The 20,970-nt window shown below is 34.3% G+C and overlaps 1 pseudogene; it reads right to left on the bottom strand.

Moving 5' to 3' along the window:
- Positions 1-18,760: 18,760 nt before the first annotated feature.
- LOC119520855 lies at positions 18,761-20,149 on the bottom strand (annotated as a pseudogene).
- Positions 20,150-20,970: the final 821 nt, after the last annotated feature.

The following is a 20,970-nucleotide window of genomic DNA, read 5'->3' as shown; positions in this document are numbered from 1 at the left end:
AATATGTCTTACATTGTACTGCTAGCATGTGATGAAATTAAGAAAATATAGGTATATTCTCTAAATGATTCCATTATTTTTTTCACTTTAGTAACATATGTACAAGTAAAATTTTCCCATATTAAGCATGTTCAAATGTACAATTCATTGATATCAGTTACATTCAAAATATTGTACTACCATCACCAACATCCCTTACCCAAACTATTTCATTGCATGAAACAAAAACTCAGCACTCATTAAGCAACAAATCTTCCCCCTTGTACTGCCCCCATATTGTAATGTTCTATGAATCTCTATGAAATTTGCATTATTGCCACCCCTATACTGGAAGGAAAATAGAGAAGCAACAAGGCTAAAAGAGCTTGAGACAAGAGTATTTCACTTACTACTAACCAATATGAACTACAAAGAATAAAATTGGATAAATGTTGGTTGATAAATATATTTAGGCTACTTTCTCCCCATGGTGATTCTCCATGTTGTTTATATTTTTTATGACTTTGTCTCCCTATGTCCAAAGCACAGTCCTAAACAATGCACAACTCCACTATGGAGACTGAATTCCTGCTTACAAGATTTTCCAATGTTTGGGAGCTCAGAATCTTACATGCAATGATGTTCCTACTGATGTACTTGGGAACCTTGATGGGCAAATTTCTCATTGTCATCATTACCACCCTTGGCAAGAAAATTCACACTCCCACGTACTTTTTCCTTAGGAATCTGTTTCAGACATGTGCTACATTTCTGTCACTGTACCCAAGGCCTGTGTCATCTTCCTGCTTGAAAACAGGGTGATCTCCATGGTTGGATGTGCAGTTCAGGTCTTCCTCATGAATTTATTTGCTATGCTAGAGCTGTTGTTTCTCAGCTCATGGCCAATGACTGCTATGTGGCCATTTGCCAGCACATCCACTACCCTGTGATCATGAACCCTGAGTTCTGGGTCCAGATGACACTGTCCTCTGTACTCAGTAGTGTGGTCTACTCTGGTTTCCACACTGGAAAACAACTGTGGCTGCCCTTCTGCCCGTTCAAGGTGCTCCAGCAGTTCTTCTGTGACATCCACTCTCTGCTGAAGCTCTCTTGCTCTGACATCTTAAGCAATGACATTTTAAATTTTATTGAGGCAGTGTTGATTGCTGGTGGTTGCTTTGCCTTCATCACCAGACCTTATATTCACATATTTTCTCCTGTGCTGAAGTTTCCAACCAGGGGATAACAAGGAAAGGCCTTATCCACTTGTGTCCCTCACATTCTCATGGTGACTGTCCTTTTCAACTCAATCTCTGCTGTGTATATGAAGCCAACCTCTAACTCTCCAAAATTCAGGACAGCATCACCTCTGTGTTCTATTCTATAGTCCCTCCTTTCTTGAATCCTATTATCTATAGTCTTAGAAACAAGCAGACAAAAGAGGCTGTAAAGAGAACTATAAACCAAAAGGCTTTATTCAGAAAAGTGATAAGATAATTATTTTGAGCCTCCTTTGTTGATGCAATGAGTTGCAAGATGCTTCAAAATTAATTTTATTACCTATTTCCAATTTGGGGGACCCTAACATGAGTTCTAAAAGATATGCATTGTATTATGTATCCACATAGAGATAACACAAACATATTTCATTTTGAGTTTTCCCCTCCAAAACTTGCACATATGCTGAGTCCTGAAGCATCACTTCTTAAGGCTATTTGCTGAAGTCTATGTGCTAAATTGCTTCCTCTCCAATTATTCTCCTATACATCTATAGAAACCTATAATTCAGCAATTATATACTAACCTTGCCTTCTCTATCAATGCAATTATAAAACAGAACAATTTATTCATTCAGGATTTAAAAATATACCTAAAATGTAAACAATTATATCTTTTATCTCAATAAAACAGAAGCCTCTGTTGGGAGTGTAGTTGGTAAGATAGATCAATAATATTTCATCCTGTTTTGAATAATATGATAGGATAGATTTTCAATGAAAACTTTCTTCTCAAAGCAAAAAATAATGTTTATAATTTTTCAGTTGTATATTTAGAAAATTAAGGATTAAATTTATAAGTCATTTGATATTCAAATCCTCATGATGAATACAAAAAAATATGATAAATTTATTTCCATTTCAATTATAAAGCTTCGGATCCATTGTTTCAATATATTAAGAAAGTAATATGATTGAAATATGAATTTAAGTAGAGGTTCATATAGTTTTATCAAATATGAGGGACCAGAATCCCTATAGTAATACTTGATGTAAGCACAGTAATCTCTAGTGAGTGAAAAAATAATTAGTCATATTGTATAAGTGTAATATTTCATATTGCAACATTCAGCTTCTTGATCTATATATTGGCAACATTACTGTACTAATTAAAAAGAGCAATTCCACTTTTCTTAATTCTAAGGTTATCATCACAGTGTGTTGATGTGACTATTAATTGAGAAAATGTAATGCTTTGAAAACTATGATGCTGTATGTGTATTTTTTATTGCAGAACATTTTCAGCAAAATGATTCTATATAAAAGCATTTATGAGTATGCATTTATCCAATATCCATGTTTGTAATTGTAGAAATGCATTGTGCATCTAGTAATGTGTAAACATTAATATAATTTAAAATAATAACAGCAAAATAAATTTAAATACAGTTTACCATATATTTTCCACAAAAACAAATTAAATGATGTATATCCTGGTTATGCATAATCTAATTTGAAGGTCAATGCCCTGACACAAACACACATCATTATCTTTACAATTTAATATGCCATTTAAAAATATTCATTGAACAAGACGACATGACAATATATGAAGCAAAAATTAACAGAAAGAATGGGGAAATGGAAAAATGGTACCATATGTAAACAGTTTAAGAGAGGGTTCATAAAAACCAATAAAATAATCAGAATTAAATTAAGGATACATATCATACTAGAACAAAGAAATTTATCTAATTAATAATTAGATATTGTTGATATCTAATTGATAACATGGATCCTAATTAATATTTTAGAACATGATACCACAAATTTTTAGACTGAAAATTGTTTTCAAATGTACATTAAACATTTACTAAAACAGCAATAAAGTGAGCTAAAAGTAAGGTCTCAGTATTCAAAAGGCTGAGTCCATTCAGAATATGATCTTTGACCTCAGGAATTAAAGGAGACAATGGAGGAATCAAAATCGCTTACTATAATTGTTCATATGTCTATTTCTTTATGCAAGTCTTATCAGTTTGTTTCAGGTATTTGGAAGCTATGTTTTTAGTTATATAAACATTTAGGATTTTTAAGTTATATGGTTTAAATGATGCATTAATTGTTATGGAATGACTTTCTTTATCCCTGCCCTGAAAATAATCTTTGCCTGAAATGTACTTTATATTTCTGTTAGCATTTACATTTTTATTTATCTTTTATATTTTGAACTCATATGTGTCTTTGTGCTTAAATTGCATTTTTGAAGGCATCATAGAGTTAGGTCTTATTAGAGAATCTCTGCTTTTTAATTGTGGTGTTTCAGTATGTAAAAAGATAGATACACAGATAGATAGATAGATAGATAGATAGATAGATAGATAGACAGATAGATAGATATGTTTAGGTGTAATTACATCATATTGCTATTTGTTTTGTTCCATCTGTTCCTTGTTCACTCTCACCCCTTTTAGGTCTTCATTTTTATTGATTAAGTATAACTCATTTACTGGTTTATTAGCAAAAGTTCTTTGCTATCAAATTTGATTTTTGCTTAATTGCTTATCATATGCATGCATAACACATCACAGTCTAATGTCATTTGATATTATGCAAATTCAGGAATAATATAACAACATTCCAATAGCATATTTTTGATAGTAAAAATGCATCATCCATTTCACTAATAGATATGTTACAAACCACAAAGCACACTATCATTCCTGTGTAAATAGTTTCTCTTTTCCAGAGCTTTAAAAGTAAGAAAATAATCTTATGTACTTAGTATGCATATATATATATATGTGTGTGTGTGTGTGTGTGTGTGTGTGTGTGTGTGTGTGTATAAAATTCTGGTATCCTTCATTCTTCTTTTAGATCATTAGTTTCAAACCATAGCATCATGCTTCACCATAAAGGACTTCCTTTTACATTTCTTGTAATATGGGTCTGGTGGTTATGAATTATTTCAGCTTTTGTATATCTGGAGAATTAGTCATCTTCATTTTTAAGACTTGATTGGATATAACTGTTGCTGACATTTTTCCTTTTATTTAATTAAAGATGTTCCTCCATTATCTTTTCTTTTTCTTTGTTCCCATTGAGAAATCTATTGTCATCTTTATCTTTGTTACTCTTTACATACTTTCTCTCTATCATTGATTTTAAGGAATGAAATTTGATGCACTTTGCTATGGTTACCTTCATTCTTCTTGTTCTTGGGCCTTACTTAGCATCTTTTATCTGTGGCTTTATGAATTTCTATATGTTTTGAAAATTTTAATCTATGTTTTCTGTAATAACTTTCATTCCAGAACCCATTTTTTTCTTCTAGATACACCAAATGCATGTATTAAAAGCTATTTGAAGATGCCTTAAAACAATCATATTCTCATAATTTTTATATCCTTTTATTTTTAATTTTCACTTCAGAGACTGTCAAATGCAATTTCTTTAAGTTCATCCAGTCCTTGATTGGATACCAGATACTGTGGATTTTGCCTTTTTTTCATATTGAATATATTGTATTCCTATAAATATACTTGATCATTTTTCCAATTCACATTTAAGTTATTTGAAAACAGTTCCTCCTTTTGGATTTTCCACCATTGTTTATTCTAGGACTAATTAACTAAGACAAGACCTTCCTGAATATTCCATCAGATGTTCCCTCCTACATTTCAGTCCAATATCTGCCTACAGTTCATTCAAAACTTGGCAAAGAAAACATAACCAAATGTTAGGTTTATATTTATTTTCCCTTGGAAGCCATGTGGCTCCTTTCAGTATCAAGTCTTAAAATGAACCAGTTGTCTTTCTGAGTAATTCAATTTAACCATTAATGGGCTTTGTAGATGGTAATTACTGCAAAAAGCAATATGGTCAGAAGTCTCCAGGAGTTTACAATAAAGGAAACAAGAGACAAAATAAAAATATGTGACATACAAAAACAAAAGGAAAAAAAATGGCTGAAGTACTGTCTTTGCTGTAGTAATACTAAACATTAATAGATCAAATTCCCCAATCAAAAGGCACAGAGGTAGGGCAGTGCAGTGTGGACCAGCCTCACTGACCATGATCTCTGAGTGCATTGGGGCATGGCAGCAGGCTGCCCAGCCCTGGATAATTTTAATTATTAGAGCTGTTACTATGGATATCTGAGCCAAAATGGTAATGCTAACTGAGAGTAGTTTCTGCAACCTGTAAGTCAAAGATTATATGGGTGTGAGCTGTGTCCTTGGCAAAAAGGAGCATGGAATTCCCACACATGCATGGAGCTCTGCCAGTAGGAATTACCTGTTAACTTGAATGCATCACCAACATCACACATGTTGCTATCAAATGTCAGCAACTTGTTGAGTTGTTTATTAAGGTTAACAACTTCTGCATCAGAACAAATCTCTTCAAGACAGAATTGACCACTTTGCCATCAAAATTATGCAGCTGCATTCAACAGTGAAAGAGATGTCACTACAGGATATGAACATGAAGAAAAGCACTCACACATTTCACAGTACATGACCAGAAGGTGTTTCCAGAGAACAGCATTTCCAATACTGTTGCTGACATTAATAACCAGAATGATAAACCACCATCTTTAGAATATTACTAAACCTTACAGACCTGGCAAGAAAGATAGGCTGAAGTTTAACACAATCCTTCCTATTACTTTGAGTTTTGGAAATAAAAATTGCTACAGGTCACAGAAGACAAATGGAAAGATAAAGGTAAAAAAGAAAAAGCAGCAATAGCATGTAGATGGCACAACCTTTGAGGTGAAAAATTTAGAAAAGCCAGAAACAGGCACCAGGAGTGGAATATAATGGCAGTTGACAAGGAGCTTAGATGAAAAATTGTCTTAGATTGTGTGCCATGGGGCATCTTCCCAGGAAAGACCTGTCCCCAGGCACTAGAGCTCAGGCATCTGATGTCCCAGACTACTCTTAACTGACTACTCCAAACCACTCTCTGCATCTGCAGCCAGTGACAGATTTATACACAGCAAGGTGAAAGATACCACCACAGACACAGTGAAACATGTCCCTGAGCAGTAGTTCAGACAGCCCCTGGCTCTGTAAGACACCTGGCCCTCCTACCACAGCTGCTGCTGCCACCACACCTTTGTCTTCTGCAGACCATGGGAATCTGCCAGCATAGATCATGGAATGTTACAACTCATCAGGACTACCTTCTCCTCTACCACATCCTATGATCCCTACAACAAAAACTGCATTTGCTAGTCCTCTGTGGATGCCCAAGAGGTCATCATTCCCTGCATCAGCTGGCTCCAGGTACATGACTCCCCCTCACCCTCCCTCTCCTGGGCTGGTAGTGATGAAACCACATCTTCTGGTCCCCCCCCCCAACCCCAGGTCCTCCTGGGTTAACCTCTTTTCTTTCCCTTCCCCCATGAAAAAACACTCACCCTCACCCCAGGAGATGAGGTCAATTGGCAAGAAATTACACAGTAACCTATAAGTGATGCTCTGAGTGATCTTGCCACTATTCAAATGGAATAGAGTTAAAAAAGGAGTAAGAGCAGCTTGAACAGAAGGCCAAGCATGAGCCTGTCTGGAATAACATGCCTACCTGTACAGTACAGTGATTTTGATGATGAGTCAGAGTTTGATGGAAGTGACTGGTCAGATTTAGGTGGTGTTCATAGGTGATCCACATGCAACCAACCAGTGACAATGTTGGTTGTCAACCAGTTTCCTTTCTGGATTGATTACTAGCTTTATTCTGTGGTGCTTTGAGAAAATGCTTTACATAATTTCAATATTCTTAAAATTCTTGAGATGTATTTTGTAGCCTACCAAGTGGTCTATCAGAGAATTTTCCACATGCAATCAAGAAGGATGTGTATTTTGCTGTTGTTGAGTGGAGTATTCTATATATTACTGCCCATTCTAGTTAGTTGATAGGACTGTTCTAATCCTCTATTTCCTTACTGATCTTGTCTATAGACATTCTATTGAAAGTGGTGTACTGAAATCTCCAACCATCTTTTTATAACAATATGGTTCTCCCTTCAGATTAATGTTTGTTTAATGTATATTCAGGCTCTGCTGTTAGTGGCATATGTATTTGTAATTGTTTTATTAATTTTATTTCCCTGGTTGAGTGACTCTTATTAAAATACACTGTCCTTCTTCATCTCATAATGGCTTTTGACTTAAAGTCTATATTGCCTGATATAAATATATCCACTCCAGATCTCTGTTACTATTTTCATGGAATAAATTATTCCATCCATTCACTTTCAAGCTGTTTACATGTTTGCATCTGAGTTGAGTTTCTTGTAAACATAATATAGTGGGGTCATACTTATGGATCTGTTCTGTCAATTTGTGTCTTTTGATTGGAGATTTTAATACATTTACATCAAAGTAATTACTGACAATGCAGGACTTACTTTACCATTTGTCCTTTTTTCTTGTATGCCTTATAACTTTGTCCCTTAATTCTCCATTGCAGTTTCTGTTGCATATAGTTGAACATTTTTTGTGAAGTATTTTGATGCCCTTCTCATTTATTTTGCTGTTTTTATTTTAGCTACTGTATTTGGGGTTACCATCAGGTTTATATTTATACTCCTAAATATATAACAAGCCAGTTAGAAAAGATAACAACTTATCTTCAGTAATATAAAAAAATCTCAGTTTCTATACATCTCTGTTCCTCTTCTTTAGGTTGTTCTTGTCATACATTACTTACTTCTTGTTTGCATGACCAATGAAATAGAAATATGTTTATTTCTTATGTAATCATATTCTATATCTTGTAGTAAATGAAAACTAGCATTACATGCTTCACATAAAATAATACTGAAGTTTGCATTTACTCCTGAAGTTACCTTTACCAAAGATATTTATTTCTTCACACAGCTGAAAGCTACTATCTACTGTAGTATCCTTTCAACCTAAAGAAATCCCTTTACCATTACTTTCAGGGAAAGTCTAGTGGTGAAAACCTCCCTCAACTTTATTTACCTGTGAACATCTTAAACTCTTGACATTTATGAGTGACAGTTTACTCATATATATATGTGTATCCATGTATGTGTATATATATATAGTGTTTATTTTATTACTCATCTGTCCATATACTAGTAAAGGGAGTGTCAGTCACAAGATTTCCACAATCACACAGTCACACAATAGGGGCTATATGATAATCAAGAGTCAACTGTAATAGATTAGAGTTCAACAGACTCAGGTATTTCCTTCTGCCTATTCTAATACAGTAGAAATTAAAAAGGAATATCTATTTACTGCATAAGAATAACTCCAGAATGTCCTCTAATATTTGAATTCTCTCAGCCTCTGAAACATTTTGTTTCTTTTCCCCATTTTGGTCAAGAAGATTTTTTTCAATCCCAAAATGCTAGGGCCAAGCTCATCCCTGGGGTCATGTCCCATGTTGACATGCAGATTTATACCCCAATTGTCATGTCCCATGTAGAGGGGAGGACAGTGAATTCATTTGCAGATATGGCTGAGAGACAGTGGCCACATCTCAGCAACAAAAGAGGTTCTGTGGGGTGACTCAGGCATAATTATAAGTAGGCTTAGGTTCTCCTTTGTAGGAATAAATTTCATAAGGACAAGCCCCAATTATTAAATTGGGAATCCCTAATGCTTGTGAGAATATCAGGAAATCCCCAGGTAGTGATGTTTAACAGTACCACATTTGCCCCAGTCCCTCAAGGAGACTTTGCAAATACTTTTTTTTAATTTTCTGCCAAAAATACTCTGGGATATATTGGGGTATTATGTTAACCTGTAGAGAAAAGCAAGATCTCATTCCCTATTCTAGGTTCTGTGTAATTATGTTGTTTAAATAAGCTGACCATGCAGGTTAAATTAAACAGTGTGCTACAGAAAATATAAATTTATACCAAATAGACAGATCTTCCTTTGGTCTCATAAAGAAGTTGAGGTTATAAAGAGCAGTCAATATCATCCTTTACTCTGCATTCTGATTTACCTTAGTCCTAAACAAGTCCATTGCATTCACAACTTTAATTGAAGTTTGATCTCTTTTTCAGCTTCTGTAACAGTGGATCTATGGAATAATTCTTATTTTCAGAGAATCAGAACTAACTCTGAGTTTCAGGTGTCACAATGATACCCAAAGTTCCAGGGAACTACCAGGTTATATAAAAAGAGCTCAGCATCTCAGAATTTAGAAATATCAGTTAAAACTCAAGTATAGATGTGACAGCTCTAAAAGCCTACAGTATAGGAACCTTTACAGTAAGCCTTGTTTAACATTCTGTACTCCCTCAACTTCCCAGTCTCTGCTGGTGTTCTCTCCCCAGATAACCTCTGCTTTCAAATTCAATTCTAAGCATTTGCACATTATAGTTAGTTTATATCAGTGAGGACTTACAATCTTTTCCCTTTTGTTTCTGGCTTATTTCTCCCAACAAATGTCCTCAATATTCATTCAAATAGTTGCATGCTTCACACATTCATTCATTTTTGCAGCTATTCAATAGTCCATTGTATGTATTCACCAGAGTTTGCCCTTCCATTCACTCATCAAAGTACCCTGAGGCCACCTACATCCACTGCAAATCATGACTACTGTCAGCCATAAACACCATTATTCAAACACCTATGCAAGTCCCTCATTTCAGTTCTTCCAAGTACATACCAATAACAGGGTTGCAGGATCATATGGAAACACTATACTTAGCCTTCTGTGGAACCAACACACTTCCCTCCATAGGGACTGCACTGTTCTAATTCTCTACCAACAGTGAGTAGCTCTATCTCTGTCTCCACATTTTCTCCAGCACTTGTATCTAACTATTTTTAAACATGTTTATTCATATACCATACAACCCATCCTAAGAGAACAATCAATAGCTTCCAGTATGATCATATAGTTATGCATTCACCAGTAAAATTTATATGACATTTCCATTTCTTCTGCAAATAAATAAGAGGAAAAAATTAAAAAAGATAAAGAATAAAAAAATAAGGAGAATCAACAACAATAAGAATCCCATACTCCTATCTCCCCCTCTTATTGACATTTAGTTTTGGTATATTTTCTTTCTTACAATTAATGGAAGAATATTGCAATTTTACTGTACACTAGTGTTCTAGTTTGCTAGACTTGCCATTATGCAAAATACTAGAAATGGATTGGCTTTTATAAAGGGGATTTATTAGGTTACAAATTTATAGTTCTAATGCCATAAAAGTGTCCAAACTGAGGGATCAAGAAGAAGATACCTTCCCTGAAGGAAGGCTGATGGCATCTGTAACACCTCTGTCAGCTGGAAAGGCATGTGGCTTCTGCTAGACTTTTGCTCCTGGGTTCTGGTTTCAAAATGGTTATCTCCAAAATGTCTCTGAGATACAGCTTCTCATAACTTCTCTCTCTCAGCTCCTGTGCTTCCTTGCTTGCTTTCCCAGGGCATTTCTCTGTAATCATCTGGAGGTCCTCTTTTAGCTTCCCTGGAGCACACTCTGGTTTCACCTCCAAATGTCCTTCTGTCTGCATCTCCCAGCCTCCCCAAGTATCTATGTCAGCTCTTAGCTTCCCCTGGGACAAACTCTGGATTATATATATTAGTCTCTCCAAAATGTCTTTCAGCTTCTCTGAGCTCCTTATCTCTGTGAACTCTCTTAAAAGACTCTAGTTATCTAATACAGGCCCACCTTGAATGGGTAGGGTCTGCACCCCCATGGAAATGAGCTAATCAAAGTTCTCATCCACAGTTCCATGAGTCATATCTCCAGAAAAACATTCAATCAAAAGGTTCCACTCAACAAGAATGGATTAAAAGATCATGGCTCTTCTGGCATACATAACAATTTCAAACTGGCACAGTTATAGGCTGTAGTTTGCACTGATTGTATTTTTTCATATTCCATCCAGTTTCAACACCTTGCAATAGTGAGAGCCACTTGTTCTCCCTCATGTAAAAACTTTCTTATATTTGTACATCTAATCAGCATCATTGTCCACTCTAGGTTTTGTTACATTATACAATACCAGTTTTTATCCTCTACCTTTCCTTCCAGAAAAATACATGCCCTTAGGCTTCCTTTTTCAACAATACTCACACTTAGCTGTGTTCATTATATTTACAATATTGTGCTACAATCAGAGAACATTGTCTTATCCAATTCTGCATCTTCACAATCAATCTTTTTTAAAATTCTGTACTCTTTCAGCATCAAATTCCCAGTCTCCACTCTCTTTCTTTCTCCTGATAAACTGTGTTCTTAACTTTAACTCTCAGGGTATACTAATTATAGTTGGTTCATATTAGTAAGGCCATACAGGATTTGTTATTTTGTTTCTGGCTAATTTCACTCAATATAATGTCCTCAATGTTCACCCATTTTATTGCATGTGTCATGACTTTATTCCAAATTACAGCTGCATCATATTTTATCATATGTGTATACCAGCATTTGTTTATCCACTTATTGTTGATGGTTATTTGGGCTGTTTCCATCTCTTGGCAATCATGAATAATGCTACTGTGAACATCAGTGTACAAAGGTCTGTTCATGTCCATGACTTCAGAACTTCCAAATATATGCCTAGTAATGGATTTCTGGATCACATGGCAATGAATTACTTTCAAGCTGCTTTCCAGAATGATTGCAACAGTTGCAACCTTCTACATTCCACCAAGAGTGAACAAATGTACCTCTTCTCCACATCCACTCCAGTTCTTGTGGATTTATATTTTTTTGATGATAGCCATTATAGTAGCCGTGAGATGATACCTCATTGTGGTTTGATTTACATTTGTCTAATAGTCAGTGAAGTTGGGCATCTTTTCATATGTTTTTGAGCCATTTGTATTTCCTCTGTGGAAAAGTGTCTGTCCAGTTTTTTGCACATTTGTTAATTGAGTTGTTTGTCTTTTTGTTGTTGAGTTGTAGGACCTCTTTATATATTTTGGATATTAAACCCTTATCTGATATGTTGTCACCAAATATTGTCTCCCATTGTATAGGATGCCTTTTACTTTCCTAATAATGTCGTTTGATATGCAAAGTTTTCAATTTTGAGGAGATCCCATTTATCTATTTCTTCTTTCATTGCTTGCAATTGGGTGTTAAGTCTAGAAAATCACCTCCTATTATTGGATTTTGAAAATATTTCCCTACATTTTCCTCTAAAATTTTAGAGTATTAGCCCTAATATTTAGGTGTTTGATCCATTTCAAGTTAATTTTTCTATTAGGTTTGAGATAGGGGTTCTCTTTCATCTTTGTCTGTGGATATCCAGTTCTCCAAGCACCATTTGTTTAAAGAGCTGTTCTTTCCCAGTTGAGTTTACTGGACCACTTATCAAAGATCAATTGTCAAAAGATGAGAGGGTCTATTTCTGAACACTCGATTTGAATCCATTTTTCAGTATACCTTTCTTACTGTCAGTATCATGTTCTTTTGATCACTGCAGCTTTGTAATATAATTTAAAATCAAATTGTGTAAGACATCCCACTTCATTTCTCTTTCTCAAGAGATTTTTACCTATTCAGGGCATTCTGCTACTCCAAATAAATTTGATTATTGTTTTTACTATTGCTGCAAAGTAAGTTATTGGTAATTTAGTTGGTATTGCATTGAATCTATAAATCAGTTTGCATAGAATTGACATCTTAACTGTATTTACTCTTCCAATTCATGAATATGATATGTTCTTTCATTTACATGGGTCTTTTTTGATTTCTTTCAGCAGTATTTTGTAATTTTCTATGTATAGGTCTTTTATGTCCTTGGGTAAATTTATTCCTAAATATTTGATTATTTTGGTTACTATTGTTAATGGAATTATTTTTCTTGATTTCTCCTCAGATTGCTGCCTAATAGTGTATAGAAACATTACTGATTTTTGTATTTTGATCTTGTATCCTGCCACATTGCTATATTCCTTTATTAGCTGTAGTAGCTTTTGATTAATCTAAGTGAATATGTGTGGTAATCTAAGTGAAAATTTCACAAAGCTCCTCTACCAATTTTTAAATTGACTGTTTCTTACTTAATCTTACTTTTGTTGCTATAATCACTGAATATTAGAGCATTCTCACAAAATTGATTATATTAGATCTTTTCTTGATTTTTATGTTCCAGGGCAGACCCTTGGAACTCTCTAAATTTCCTAGTTTCAGTGACATTTCTCTCTGAACCTATGTTTTTATATGCTACATTCAACAATTAAATGTAAAATAAAATGTAAAAATAATACTAAATGTGGCATCAGTCCCTATCAAATATGTAAGAATGTATCTAATGGACACTGTATACAATTTATTCATGAGCACTATAATATATTTTGGTGAAAAATAAATAAGACCTAAATATAGAAATATAGATCTAATTCATATGTAAGAAAATTCCACATCTTTAAGATAATAATTTTCACCAAACTATGTACTCAATTCAATGATATATGAAAAAAAAATGCCAGCATTTTTTCTTTGTGTGCATGTGTATTTATAATTAACATAAGTTAGCTAGTCCTAAAATTTATATAAGAAAATTAATGATCAAAAACTATGATAATTTTCAAGAGTAATAAAGCTGGATAATCTACACTGACAGAATTCATTATTTCTAAAGAGAATTAGTAATTAAGCTAAATGGAGTTTGTGAAAAAACTGATAAATAGACCAATGGAACACAATAGAGAATACATACATAGACCAACATATATACATTGCCCTTATTTTCAACAAGGGAACAAGTCAATTCAAAGGGCAAAGGAATATTCCTATCAATAAAAGTAACTGGAAAAAGTTGCTATATATATTGGAGAAAACTTTTCCATATTTCTCAAATTCTGAAATATTAATATGATATGAAAGTTGGGAAATATCTTTGCCTATTGAGAAAGGTTACATAAGAAGCAAACAAACAAATAAAAAATAAGGTTTCCAGGAAAGTTATATAAATAGGGTTTTTCTTCTTGGGAACAGGCAAGAATTTATGAATAATAGTTAAAAAGGCACTAGCCATAAAGTAAAAACACATGAAATTTTACCTAAATTTTTGAATTTCTGTTTGTTGACAGACATCGATTGAGATTAAAAAGCTATAGATTAGAATAGAAGTCATTAATAATAATGTATCTGACAACTGATTCATATCCAGCATATGGATAACTCCAATGACAAAATGAAACAAGGAATTGAAGAAGCTTTTCACAAAAAGTATTCTAATTGCTTGATAAGCTTATGGAAAGTTACTCAAGATGATTAATTATGTTGTAAATGAAAATTAAAACTACTGTGTGATACTATTTCACACATACTGGATGTGTTAAAATGGTAAGGAATCTGGGTACATATTTTGACATATTTATGGAGGAGATGGAATTCATATACATAGATAATTGGAGCATGAAATGCTGCCATAACTTTGGAAACAAGTATTTAGTTCCTACTCTGGGGAAACATATATTTACTTGATGATCTCAAAGTTCATCTTCTATATATGCAAAGGAAATGTGTGTTTATGTCAACCAAAAAGACATGTATAGCCACTTTATAGCCAAAACTTGATAATGATCAAAATGTCCATTATTAGGAGAATAGATAAATAAGAAGTGAATCTTCATATAGTAAAATACTCCCAGTGATGAAATACAACACCAATGATACAACAAATGGAAAAATCTGATAGACATATAGTGAGCAAATGCAGTCAGAGACAATAGAGAATATTATGATTATTTTTATTTGATATACATCAAATGTAGTCATAGATGAAAGTCAAAATAGTGGACACCTCAAGGGGACATTGGGACTTATGAGCAAATAAAGATATATTCAAATTAACAAGAACAGAAAAAAATATAATGCCATCAGTCCTATGGGATGACAAATGTTAACAGAAGTTCTTTAATTTTTTTGAAGGTACTGATGATGTTATTTAGGGTAAAAATATAAGTACATATACATACATTGTGTATATATTTTATACACAAATATATATATATATATATATATATATATATATATATAAAGTGCCATTTGAGTAATTTAGCAACATGATAACCACATTTTATAAAAATAAACTGTAAACATGGAGAATGCTCTGACAAATATTAAACATTACATACACAATGAGTTAAATGTACCTTGGTTTCTTGAGGGGTAATCTAAGTTTAAAGCAATTGACATTTTGAAATATACCCCCGATATTTAAAGCAATATCAAAACATCTGAGCAGTGATTCCATCAGCACAATATGAAAAAGGGGATGTCAATTCATGGTTCATGATGTTCAATTCACAAATCTTATTACAAAAGAAAACAAGCACCTTGACATTTTTTAAGCTTTAAGAAATGAGTTGAATGTTCTTAATAACATTTTGAAAAGTTTAGAATTACAAATACAAGTGCATACTGGGATTGACAAGTTTAAATATACTGAAAATCCGCATAGTGTCCTGAAAGTCCACCATTCCCAGAGAGAGGTACATGGGTATTCCAACCTTCCAAAACAGGCACAAAGTCTTTAGTACATGTCCTGAGCTATTCTTTAGGATCACAAAATATCTGCAGTGGCATTTTCCACTTAGCTCTAACATAGCCATCATCTGGAATCCCCACAATTTGGATCCAGAACACTGCCATGATCGAGAAAAAATAAAAGGAACAGTTGACTGGCATTCACTTTTTCAGTGCAAGGATGATAGGATAGGTGCAAAGGGAGGCAGATTTTGTTGTCCATTTTTATTAGCACCTTGCCACCTTCCTTTACAAAATAGTTTACAATTGACAGTTCTCAGATGTAGAACAAAAAGGGTTACCTTACACAGAGGCTACAAAATACACAAGTAACCTACTAAAATTTCTGAGTAGGACCTGAAGTCTGGAGTTCTTGTTGGCCCTGACACTGTACACTGACTCAAGGCACTTCTGGATCACAAGTGTGACAGAAGAACCATAGGCTTAGCTCCCCAAGTCTACAATGCCCTGTAGCATCAAAAACTGGCCATGGATTATGGTGAAATCGCATGCTGTAGCTTCCACCTCACTGCTCATCCACAGCTGAAGTCAAATGAGGCAGACTTGGGGGCACCCCAAGCCTCTCCACTCCATCTGCAAACTTGGAGACCCCTCCTGGCAATATTCAATGGCTCAGGGAAATGGAAGTGTGTCCCAAACTTCCATTAGCCAATTGGAGGTCATCAAACCATCACCAAAAGTGGGAACTTGCTTTGGTATTATGTAAATCCAACTTAGAACTAAATTTCAGCTTTTACAAAATTCCCCTGATTCATCAAAAGTACATTTCATCAACTTAGGCAAGAATAGCATAATTGTAACTCAACATTTGATTTAACAGAGTTTCTTCAGTAAAAGTTGATGCTGAATGAATCACAATTATCATGTATCACAATTTTAAATCAGACAAGAATTTTTGATATGCTCTTAAAATGATATATAATAGTTTTTGTTATAAAATGGACTAGCACCCTTGGTTTCATAAAGCAGACCTGGTAGACACTTAGAAATGGAAAACAAAATAAAACAAAACACACATACACACATGCACACCTGATCACAGATCACAATTATATACAGGAACCTCTCAAATTTATTTATTTGCTTCAATGAAATCATGGTAACTACAGAAAAAAATTCAGTTTGGAGTAAAAATATTAATATCTAAGCATGTTTTCCCCATGATGTTTTCAAACACAAGAAAATTGACAGCAAATTCCTATGTAATATGCCATCCACTCTAAATTATGTTGGATTTATTTATTCTATGTATAAGAATAAGACATTATCAGAATGCAACTCAGCGTAAATGGCAGCTATCTCTTACTGACAAAAGTACTGGAAAGTTATTCTGACCCTTTTATCAAGTAATGACACTATAAAGGTAAAGTCTTGCCTCACAGCTATGAGATTCTTTTTACCCAGACCAAACCATGATGATTAAAAGGACTTTGAAAACTGCAAAAATCCTGTATAGAATTTATAGCACTGGAGAAAGCAAAATTAAAAAGATGTAAAAACAAATTATCATAAGCTAATTTCAACATAATTGAAAAATACCATGAAAAGTTTACCTTAAATCCTTCATTTGCTTGAAAATATCTGTAAATGGAGAAGAGAACCTATATTCAGAATTTTCTTTAGCTACCACCTGTCTCAACTGAATTCATGACATAACCATGAAAATTAAACAGTTACAATATCTGCAAACATAAGAAGGAAAGACTGAATTTAAAGTTGCCTTCCTCAAAGTGTAGTGAGACCTCAAAGCCACACCAACTCTAACCTTAGTTACAAAGACATAGAGAATCCACTGAACATTTACTTCTACATAAAAAATGGGATTCTCTCCTTGCACACCAGTTATCTATTCAAATTATTAACTATTTTCACTTCCTAGAAAAGGTCTGTTATTTAACTTTGACTATAATCTAATTTGAAATGTAATTCATGTCTTAAAAATGCCAACTCTGATCAGATAAAAGCTGTGGCTTACAGTCAAACAGTTTTGCTACAAGCAATGAGACGAACTTTCCTTTTTAGAACATTTAGCCTGTATGCCACAAATTTTAAATCATTGAAGTACTTTAAACATCTACAGAGTGCCACTTGATTTTATTTAAAGTATTCTTAAACAATAGAGTTAAAATGCAAAAGCTTCATGTGAAAATATTGAAACATGACCATGATGATTTGCTGATTAAAGCCACTTCTTTTCTTTAGTGGTTTTAGCAAGTTTTGGTAGGAAAAAGTCATTTTAAAGTGGGAATTCCATATGACATGCCACAAAAACCTTCCAAAGAACAAAATAGAAAAAGTAAGGGCTACCCAGAAAAACAAACTGTTTGAATTCAAATACTACATGTTTTTAACACACAGGGTTTAAGCAGTTCTACTAACTTACATTAGGAAGGCACAAAGTGGCACTTACTGGTATAGTACAATTCCATTTTGAAGACAGGTTATGTTCTGAAGATATGAAAGAACAATAGTATACAAAATACAGTTGCATAAATTAGTTCCCTACTGCCATATGATATCATTTTTTGACTCAAAACAAGAGGACATTGTTAGTTTTAAGATCTTGAAAATTATAGAACAGTACATTCAAAGCCTGAATCAAGGAAACACTAGTGGTTCAGAAACCTCTGATAAAGTCCTTACCAGGAATAATTCACTTTCTTTAAATGTAAGACATGGTTCATAAAACCAGTAATCCAGCTCCTTTACCAAGAAAGACAAGCTTCAGCACAGCAGAGTTACCTAGTTGAGAATAGTGGTCATCTTTTTATAAAAAATGTTTCATGTTTATATAAAATACAGGTATTCTATGCAACATTTTGGAAGTGTCCAGGGAAACAAGTGTTCATAGTGTGTAGAAACTATCCACATGAATGTTTCCTATGTCCAGAAAAAATCCTGAGAAGTTTGTAATTGACCTTATTACACTGTTTTGAAAGGAAGCAAAATCCTTCTGTTCTCTCTCAACCAGGTAGAACAATTGACCTCCTAAATGAAGACCCGGGAGCATATCCAAAGAAAACATAGAGTTCAGGCAAAGCCACAGAATTACATTTTGATGCCTTCCCACTGGTTGAGCTGTGATAATGTTTTCTTAATCCACAAAGCTGTGAGACTTGCTGCTCCACTGGCATACCAACATTCTCTCATAAACTCAGTCATTCATTACCCTCAATGCATCAGAGCTCTGTCATCTGTTTGGCCTTTACTTCTGTTTATAAACAGCTTTACCTATTTCTTCAACTGATGAATGAAAATATGTGAGATCATAATAAGGTCATTGGTAACCTTCATGAATTTCACCAACGGAGTACCATCAAGCTATTTCCCAGAATACTAAATCCATTGCATAGATGTCAGCATGCTTGAAGGATTCAGTGTTCCAGTTTATGGAATTATCAGAACTTCAGCTGCCATGTACATTTTGTTCCCACTCTGTAGTTTACAGAAATATATCTGTCACCAAATCATGTCTTCCTTCTAGTCCTAAACCTTCAATAGAGCAAGTTCCATTCTTCTTTACCAAAACAGTCTTTGATTTAAAATCTTTATGAGCAATGGCTGGTTTTCCTTCAGTACTGACAATCTCTATGTGAAAATTAGCAGATCAGCTTGCTGCGGCCAGAGCAAGCTTTATCATTCCTTCTACAATAACTCTATTTCTGTTCAAGTAATCAAAAATATATCCATGCTAATTATAATCAGATGCCAACCAGAGCTGAGTCCCTGTACCATTGTCATTATCATCTGCTGCTATGAATCCAAGGTTGTTTTCATGATGTATCACTACAGTTTTGTTAAACCTCTGTCTCACAGAATCATGAATTTTCTTCTCTAGAGGACAATATTTTCACAGCAGCTTCTCTCCCCCACTTTCCTCACCAAATTTCTCCAAACTGACATTTGCCAATGCTTTCATGTAACACAATCATTCTTGCAATTATTTTCTGAATGAGAAAATTTAAACCTGATCCAGAAGCCAATGTTGTTATATCAAAAATTAAATCTTTTAATGTAGTCCCCCTGAAATGAAAGAGTGATCTAATGAAGGATCCTCTACATTTGGCACTTGATGGTGAAAGTCAGTGTGGTCATGGCAGATCTAGACCATCAACATGAGTGAGATGCAGATGAAGCAGACCAGTCCAGCAATGACAGCTGCCAGATCAAAGGGATCAAGGCCAGATGGTGGCTTTACAGCAGGTGTGAGCTCTGTTTTATTGCAATGGTCCTGACTGCAACAATAGGCTGTAGTAACAGACCCAGGTTTTGAAGAGTGTGCACACACAAATGGCCTGTTTCAAGGAACTAGGTCAATTTTTGCTATATACATGCTATTGTGTATAATTTGTCTGTGTTCTCTGTGACACAGACAAAGAAGAGCCAATTCATCACACATATCAACTTGTCTTTTTTACAGAAGTGACAGAAATACTTTAATGCCACTACCACATGGTCACACCTCTGCCACCTGTGGTCCAGAACACATTCTCACTGCCACCTTGGGTCTTTAACAGAAGTTTCTGAAGTTAAAGGAAAACCATACAAGATTAAATCACTGGTGTATCCAGAAATGACACCCAGTGGGAGGCTGAATATGTGCATTCTAGAAGTCATGAAAATACTAAGTTAAAGCAGATAGTAATGAGTGGAAAATGAACATTTAAATATCTATTGTAATAAGTAAAAATGAGATATATGGGTTTTGACTACATGGCTATTACAGGAGAAAAATAATAATGTAAATTACATTAATCCATTAGGAAAAAATAGGGCCAAAAACAGATGGGGCAAATATCAAACAAAAATCATTGGGTTGGTATGGAATTATGTACCCCAGAAAATCATGTTCTTAATCTTACTCCATTCCTGTGGGTGTGTTCTCATTGTAAACAGGAAAATCTGATGAGAGCACTTCAGTTAAAGTGTGGCCCCAGTAAATCAGGATGAGTCTTCATCCTATGGCTGGAGGTCTTATACAAAAGCCCACTGGAAGGAAAACCAGGGGGAGCAGCCAGAAGCTAGAAGTCAATGCTACCAGGAAGTGTAGGAGCATATATACTGAATATAACATGTAAAAATGATGGATAAATATAAATAATGCAAGTGCAAGCCAAAAGACATCCAGTGTGGATGAACAGCCAAATCCTTGTCTGTAATGGTATGCCTTAAGATAAGAAATATTTCAAAATGTTAAGGGCAATTTTACATCATGACAAATGGTTCAATTCAACAGAAACACCCCGCAATTCCAAATT

Source organism: Choloepus didactylus, chromosome 26, assembly GCF_015220235.1.
Source record: "Choloepus didactylus isolate mChoDid1 chromosome 26, mChoDid1.pri, whole genome shotgun sequence".
Lineage (NCBI taxonomy): Eukaryota > Metazoa > Chordata > Mammalia > Pilosa > Megalonychidae > Choloepus > Choloepus didactylus.
Note: the sequence above shows the minus strand (reverse complement) of the source record. Positions and strands in the feature narration are given on the sequence as shown.